General features: G+C 41.4%; 1 pseudogene; it reads right to left on the reverse strand.

Annotated features, from left to right (window-relative positions):
* Positions 1–1,381: 1,381 nt before the first annotated feature.
* LOC121895313 lies at positions 1,382–6,842 on the reverse strand (annotated as a pseudogene).
* Positions 6,843–8,089: the final 1,247 nt, after the last annotated feature.

The following is an 8,089-nucleotide window of genomic DNA, read 5'->3' on the forward strand; positions in this document are numbered from 1 at the left end:
CTAATAGTTAGAATTTTATCATTAAAGAAGCTCATAAAGTCGTTACTACTGAGAGCTATAGGAATACATGGATCAATAGAGTTATGACACTTTGTAAGCTTGGCCAAAGTGCTGAAAAGGAACGCAGGGCTATTTTTATTCTCCTCTATTAATGATGAGTAATAGGCGGCTCTGTCATTACAGAGGGCCTTCCTTTATGTTTTAAGACTTAAGATCTTGTCAGACTAAGCGAGATTCTTCCACTTTGGTGGAAGGCCAAATCCTTTCAAATTTTCGCAATGTTTGCTTTAATCTGCGGGTTTGGGAGTTATACCATGGAGCTAACCACTTATGTTTTATTATCTTCCTTTTTAAAGGGGCAATGGAGTCAAGAAACTGTCTCTCTTTGGACGCAGCCAAGATATTTATGCATGCTATGATTCTTTCCCATATGTCTTATTGCATCACATGTTGGGGGCAGGCTGGAGAAACAGCCATAAAACCTCTTGAGTCCTTATACAAACAAACTCTAAAAACTCTGGACAAAAAGCCAATGCATTTCCATCACTGTAGGGCACTGGTGAAATACAATTTACTGAGCTTTGACAGTTTTAGATTATTCTCAAATTTGTGCCTAGTTTATAAAATTTTAAATGGTTTGGCCCCTCCTCCACTTTGTGACTTTGTGTACACTCTCTCAGTAAGTTCTGTTAGATCCTCCAGAATATCCTCTATACAAGATTGTACCATACGATTTCGTCACACTGCATTTGGGCAGTCAGCTTTCTCTGTGAAAGCCACAACTCAGTGGAACGCCCTACCTGATGATATGAAGAACTGTAGTTCTATCAGTACATTCAAGGCCAAATTAAAAAATCAACTAAAGATGAATCAGCTGTGTGACCACTGAGTCTAGTTTACATTATTAATTTTTAATTGACATTGTGGGTGCATGTGATGTGCTGTTGTGTGTAGCTTTGTATTTTGTATGGTGTATTTTGTATGGGGTTTTTTTTGTTTTTGGTTTTTTTGTTTGTTTGTTTTTTGCTTTGTACTGTTTGTTGTTGTGTTGTTGTATGTTTTGATTGTGGGGGACTATGGATGCAAATTAGCTTTGAGCTAACTCCGGCGCAGTGCATCTTTAATGTTTAAAACTGCACATTGTCCCAATCAATAAATCAAATCAATATATACATGCCAGTCCTTTGCCGGGCCACACAAATTGCAGCGCTTCCTTTTGTTGCTTGCAACCTACGTAGAATGATGAAAACACTGGTTCAAGAGTTCAAGTTTACTAACCCTCCTCCCCCCCTCTTTCTCTCACTCACACTCACACATATACATCATTACAGTTGATCAAGGAGAGTCAGAAACATACACATATGCAAAACATCACTCACACTTACTTCAGGTACTGCCGTTGGTGGTTCTGTGGGTCAGGCAGATGCACCAGCATCCTCCTCCTGAATCCTCCCACCAATGCCTTGTCCAACTCCTCAAGAAAGAGCTGTCTCCTCTGGAGCTTCCTTCTGTTCCAGTCTGGGTTCAATGCCATCCAGTTTGTTGGTTTGCCAAGATGTCCAAGATGTGGAAAAATATCACAAGTGGTCAGCGTAAGATTCTTCTTTTCCAGCTGTAGTCAGTCACCAGCTTGTCTACCCCTCCTTTTGTGGTATTGTAATCCATTATGATTTCAGGTTTTTGATGCTCCTGGCCACAGATTCTCCCATCCCTAAGCAGCATACTCCTTAGTACCACAGTTTGGCCTTTCTTTGGCACATAGGACACCATGGACAAGTCCGCCATGAGCACAAACTTGACGTGCCTGTTCTGTGTAGTCAACAGCTGAGGTAGGAGCTCTGGCTTGTTTTTTCGTACTGTCCCTAGCATCATCAGCTTCCTCTTTAGGAGCTCCTGTCCCAGCTTGCGCTAAGTAAAAAAGTTATTGCACATGATGTTGTGGAGTCCCTGTCATGTCCAGGACAACTTGTATCCCTTGGTTCTTCTCAGGGGCTCCTCCATTGGGCTTCCCCATATACATTTGCAAGTTCCACACATATGATGAGGCAGCATTACAGGAAGCCCAGATCTTGATTCCATATTTTGCGAGTTTAGACGATATGTACTGCCTGAAGGGGCAGTCGCCCCTAAATTGCATAAGCTGCTCATTAACAGTAACATTGAGTCCAGGGTTGTAAAACAGGGGAAGGTGGTCTACCCGCTTGTCCCACACTGACCTCATGGCAGCTAACTTGTCTCTCTGCTGCTGAGCTGGTCTGGTGTCTTGGTTATCAAAGCGGATAATCCTGGAAATAATTTGGAAGTTTTCTAGAGACATTATTGCATGGAAAAGTTCTCTGCCAGTGTCTGCATCCCACAGGGATTCTGTGGATTCCCCACTGGATCTGAAAACACCAGCAAGAATAAGAACCCTAAAGTATGCATGTAAATGGGTTTGGTCCATCTCCTTCCACCTCTCTCCAAAAACACGTCTTCCCTCCAAATTAGTGCAGTCCAGAATGATTTTCTGGATGGTGTCTGGGATGAAAAGTTCAAAAGAAGACTGTACTGTCCTGCACATGAGTAACTACGTTCTGTGTCGGCCCTGGTTGCATCCTTATCACATTAGCAGCCATGCGGGGTGGCTCATTCCTTGGGCAAGAAGACATTCAATTTCACCATTTTTTGACATATTTGACATATTTCTCCTCCCTCCTGGGGCTGGCTGCTGATGGGCTGGTCCTGGGGCTGGCTGCTGATGGGCTGGTCTTGAGACTGGCTGCTGACAGGTCCTGGCTGCTGACGGGCTGGTCCTGGGGCTGGCTGCTGATGGGCTGGTCTTGAGACTGGCTGCTGACAGGTTCTGGCTGCTGATGGGCTGGTCCTGGATGCTATTTATTTGTTGTGTCCTGCCCCCAATTTGCTGATAGGATGGAGTGTGAGAAAATATAGAAAATTTTGAAAGTTTTGAAATAACATTGTGCAGGCTCCCGCAAGATATTTTGTAGTTTCACACACTACAAAGGGTAAAGTGTGCAGGAATATGTGGGAGCAGAAAGGTTCTTGGTACTTGAAATGTAACAATGTTGCAACCTTGACTGTGTGTGTGTGTGTGTGCGTGTGTGTGTGTGTAGTTTAACACACTACAGAGTGAAAAGAGTGCAGCAATAGCAGGAGCAGAAAGGTTCTTGGTACTATGTTGAAACCTTGAAAGAAAAAGATTTTGCTGTGTACCTTCACTCTGTCTTCCTCCTACCTGTGCCTGCTGTTTGTGTGTGCACGTGTACATGTTGTTCACATAGAAGCTGGGAGAGGATTTTCTGATTTTGCAAAGAAAATAATAATCCTTATGGACTGGGAGTGTGTGTGTAAATGTGTGTATTGTGTATTGGTGGAGGAGACATTTGGCAATAATGCCTATAAAATTATGGAGAGGGTCATGTTCATCATGACACATACTGCAAATCTAAAGGAACACACACACACTTACAAACAGCAGGCCCAGGTACGAGGAAAAAAAGACTGAAGGTTCACAGAAAACCTTTTTCTTTCACTTTTACCATGTTTATTTGTTTTCACCCACATTTTTATTACCCTTAGGTCCAGCGGACCCAAACACCACATATGTGATATAAATGTGTAGGTGGGTGCACAGTGCGCACTCAGTGAAAATGTGTTCTTTTACATGTTTTTCACAGAAAATGAGCCATGACCAATGAGTCTCAGGTTGAAAACATAAGTCATTGCATAATTAATTTTTTTTAGTAAACATTGAAACTGACCCAAACACCACACAAGGGTTAAGACTTTTTTCTAAAAAAAAAAGCGAGCATGTACACATTTATTGAAAGAATATTACAAAATGGCCTTTAGTGTGCGCACGATTATGTAGCCAATAATTTCACAGTAACCATTCGATTTCAATCTCACTGAACATTTTTGTGATAGTTCTGCAATTTTAAATTTGTAACCTGGAATATAGTTTGGATGGTCGACCATCAAGTATTTAGGAAATATGCTGCTCTTTGTGTTTGTGTTTATCCACATGGCAACAAATGTGGATTCTCCAAAACAAAATAGTTCCGAGCCCTTACGAGCGGGTACATTTGAAACAAATTTCATTCCACTTGAGACTGTCAGTCGCAGCACAGAAAAGTTTCTTCCATCATTAAGCATTCTGCTACTAACATTTCAGTGGATGCAATCATGTAGGAACTATTAAACAATCTCATAAAGTACAGCTTCCCTTCCATTGACAATGCAGGAAAGTCTTTTGTTTTCTATTTGAGCATTCTCTACACTGGGGTAAATCAATACTCACTTTCCTGCCACAGGACATTGCATGGTTCATAATTCTGGTTCAAAATGCTACTAATATGGACTGAATAGCATAATTTGCCTATTTGATATTATAGCCCAACTCTCAAATCATCCCTGTTGTGAACAAGAACAGAATAACACTGGCAGTATGTCAGATCGAGAAAAATGTGTTAATATCTGTAATGACTAGGCCCTGTCTAAGCATTCTGCCCCCCTGCAGAGGAAGACGTGCTGTTAAGAATGCAGGGCAGGGTGCATGTCTGGGATTAATCACAGCAACTGACTGAAGGAAATCAATGAGCTAAAGGCTTTGGCCGGGACACAGACGGACAAACTGGCCTGTTAGCTGAGGCCAAGAGGTGACTCTTTGGCCAAAAAGAAAGACAGAGTGATCAGTGTGTTTCTCTAGCTGGCATGCCTTCCTGTGGATATTGGATTTGCCATAACAACAGTCACGTAGAGCTATTTGGAAGGCTATACTGTCTGTATATGTATAGGCTAAATATTGCACAAGAGAATTGATTGATTTTTTTTTTTCTTTTCTCTTCTTTTCATATTTTTCATCCTGCCCAATTCTGGCTGTTGACAGACAGAGGATATTGGTGTGATGTTTTTCCCACTGCTTTCTACCTCTTAAACCCCCCATGCATGCACACTCTCTTTCACACACACACACACACACACACACACACACGTATATATAAATATATATATACGTATTTTTATGTGTGTATATATTATACACAGACACGCAAAACCGTCTCATCTCTTTCTTCTCTTCCTTCTCCCGCCCCCTCTAACTCTTCACATCCATATTGTTGTTCCTTCTCTCTCCTCCCTCTCAGTTTTTTCCATTTAAATTGCTTCTGAGCATGACATAAATAACATAATGCTGCCTGTAGGATTTCGGTTTGATTTTTTTTCTAACCATGTGAATCTACAATTGTAGAAACCTTTTCTGTCCCTCTCCTCAGCACTCACTCTCTCTACCCTTTTACTCTTATTTCAGTTCAAATCTGCTTCATTGGTATGACAGCAAAGGAGCCTGTGACACTGATGTAATCTGGTATCAACTGGGGTAGTTTGATGACTCATTAACTGAAAATCCATGATAAAATCAATTGTCTTCAGCAATAAGATCATATAAAAGCTTCTCTTTCTGTTGCTCCTTCTCAAACTTCTACCTTTTTCAGCCGCTGTTGGAACCTTTTTAACCTCTTTTTCTTCCTCCTTCTCTTCTTTCCTCTCTCCTCCCAAGCTACATGTAGGATCAAACATCTCTTAATTTCAACACATCTTCCAAATTTACAGCAAAACGTTTGCAATGAGTATTTTCTGATCTGGCTCCCCTGTCGGCAGTATGACCTCTACTGCCCCCCCAAAACAGTTTTTGAAAATGATTCATGACTATTTTCTCTCCAGTCTGTCAGTGGTTAAGGTGGTTGTGGTTAAAAGAAACCAGTATTATTGTATCCATTTTATCATAAATGGAAATGGGAAATGACAGGCGGTCTTCAGTGTTAATTTTGGTACCTGATTTTGATTTTAGTTTCAGTCTTTTGATGAAAATGTATGTTAGTTTTTATCAAATTTTAGTCATTTGATTTGTGTTAGTTTGAGTCAACAACCTTAGATATTTCAGTCCAGTTTTGTCAGTGAAATTCTAGTCTCATTTTCATTACAGATTTTTTATATTGACGTCCTCTGTGCAACAGGTAAAGAAGCTAAATCAGCTTCTGAAGAAGAGATGTTTTGGGCGGCAGTGGGTTTTACTAATCAGGAGGATTCAATGTGTGGTTCCACAGATGCATGCAAGTGGTTGGATCAGTAAGATGGTAAACATTTGTCCATTCGTCCAGGTTTCACGTTATCACATTTTGTCATATTTCTCATTTTCAACGGCTACTTTTTATGTACGTCCCCTGAAAATATTTGCTGACGATCGGTGGTTTAACTACTCACCTTGCTGCCGTGACTTACAGGTGCACTCCAGGATACAGTGACATCACTGTTGGGTGTGGTTACAGGTGGAACAAGGCACACTTCTGACAACACACCAGTTCACCCAGAATCACTGGTGGTTGCACAGATGAAATAGGCTTGAAAGTTACAAAAATTGTCAGACGCACATCTCTTCACCCCCATATCCCAGCAGACGCTGTTAAACAATCCAACAAGCACTTCGTTTGAGCATACTGAGGCCTTTGGGAATTTGACTGAACGGCCAATGCTGCCATTTGTCTGGTGAGGCCAGTGTTCTTAATTTCCTCTCCTGTATCCTTCTCTCTTTCTTTCCTCTCCCTCAGTTGCTCTTTCCTCTCCCTTCTCTCCATCTGCTGTCTTTCTCTCTTCTCTCACTTCATCTCTCATTCCCTTTTTGTACCACTCTCTCACACCCTCTTCTCTCATGTCTCTTCTTTTTCTGCCACATCCCTCTTTTTCTCACTCTCACCTGCGCCGTCTTCCTTGCTCTTACACTCTCCGTTTCCCACTCCACAACCTCTTCTCTCTTCGTTCTCTCTTCCTTGCGCTTTTCCTATCATTCCATTTTCAATTTACCTCTCTTTGCAGCTTTTCTCTTATTTATTTCATCTCCCTCCTTTTCTTTCTCTCTCATTCTGCTTTTCATACAACCCCAGCTTCCCACCTCTCCTTCACTACGTTTGTATGTATCTCTTTTACTGGCACCCTCCTCCTTCTTCTATCTCTCCCTCCATCCCCTCCTCCTTCCATCTCCGGGTCCCACTAGTATTTACGCCTCCTTGGTGAGTGCTATTACAGCATCACTTTGCATTTAGATAACCATCGCCTCGCCACCCCAAATTGGTCTGGAGGAGGGGGATAAAGAGAAGGGGAGAGGGAGGAGAAAGAAAGGAAGAAAGGGAGGAGGAGGGATAGGACGAGAAGGAGGTGATATCGAAGTTCAAGCAGAATCCTTTCCAGAGAAATAATTGCAGATGTGACACACGGGGAAATTTTAGGGGAAATACAGACCAGCAATTTCACCACCGGCAATTATGATCAACAGACATTTTTTCCATTACACTTTCATTTTGTATAACATCCCCCCCCCCCCTCTGCTGTGTCATCCACACACATTTATTTTTTCTCAGAATCCTTCCTATCCCCAGCCCCCGAGTTACGCCAAAATGAGTTGCATTATACTATCTTTATCATGACAACTGTTCCACTTTTCAAATTCAAGGAGCCATGACATGTGTGAGTTACTTAGAAACTTAGAAAAATGAAATTTCACCCTTTTATCTTGTGTCCTGATAAAAGTGTTGTTGGTATACAAGTGGAGCTCATATCGTGTGTTTGGGGGAGGCATTCACGGATGTAATTTTTACTGATATGAATAGAGCAAAAATACTGTTCTTGCTGCTGTTTGCTTACATACACGGGACGGATTTGTATGGATGCAACATAAGCAACATCTTATCAAGTGCGTGCAGCTACAGTTCGATCACTCTGAATAAATTCCTTCCAGTTGAAGTTTCCAAATGAACTGTTAATCTGAACATTACATCAAGTGATCTGATGAAGTTTGTGTTAACATGCACCAAAGCGTGTAATTGGAATAAATGTTGAGAGAAATGTTTTAGACTTTCTTGGAGACTCACTGGTGTTATTTACGCTTGGCGAGCCAAAAGAATAAGTTGCATTCGTAAATCCAAAAACATTTCCGTGTAAGTAGAGTCCCAGTAGCTGCCGTTTTATGCTCAAAGTAATTGTATTTAAAATGGACTAATTGGCTTTGTTTGAGGGGTTTGCAGTATATTAAGCCTTT

Source organism: Thunnus maccoyii, chromosome 4 (genome assembly GCF_910596095.1).
Source record: "Thunnus maccoyii chromosome 4, fThuMac1.1, whole genome shotgun sequence".
Taxonomy (NCBI): Eukaryota; Metazoa; Chordata; class Actinopteri; order Scombriformes; family Scombridae; genus Thunnus; species Thunnus maccoyii.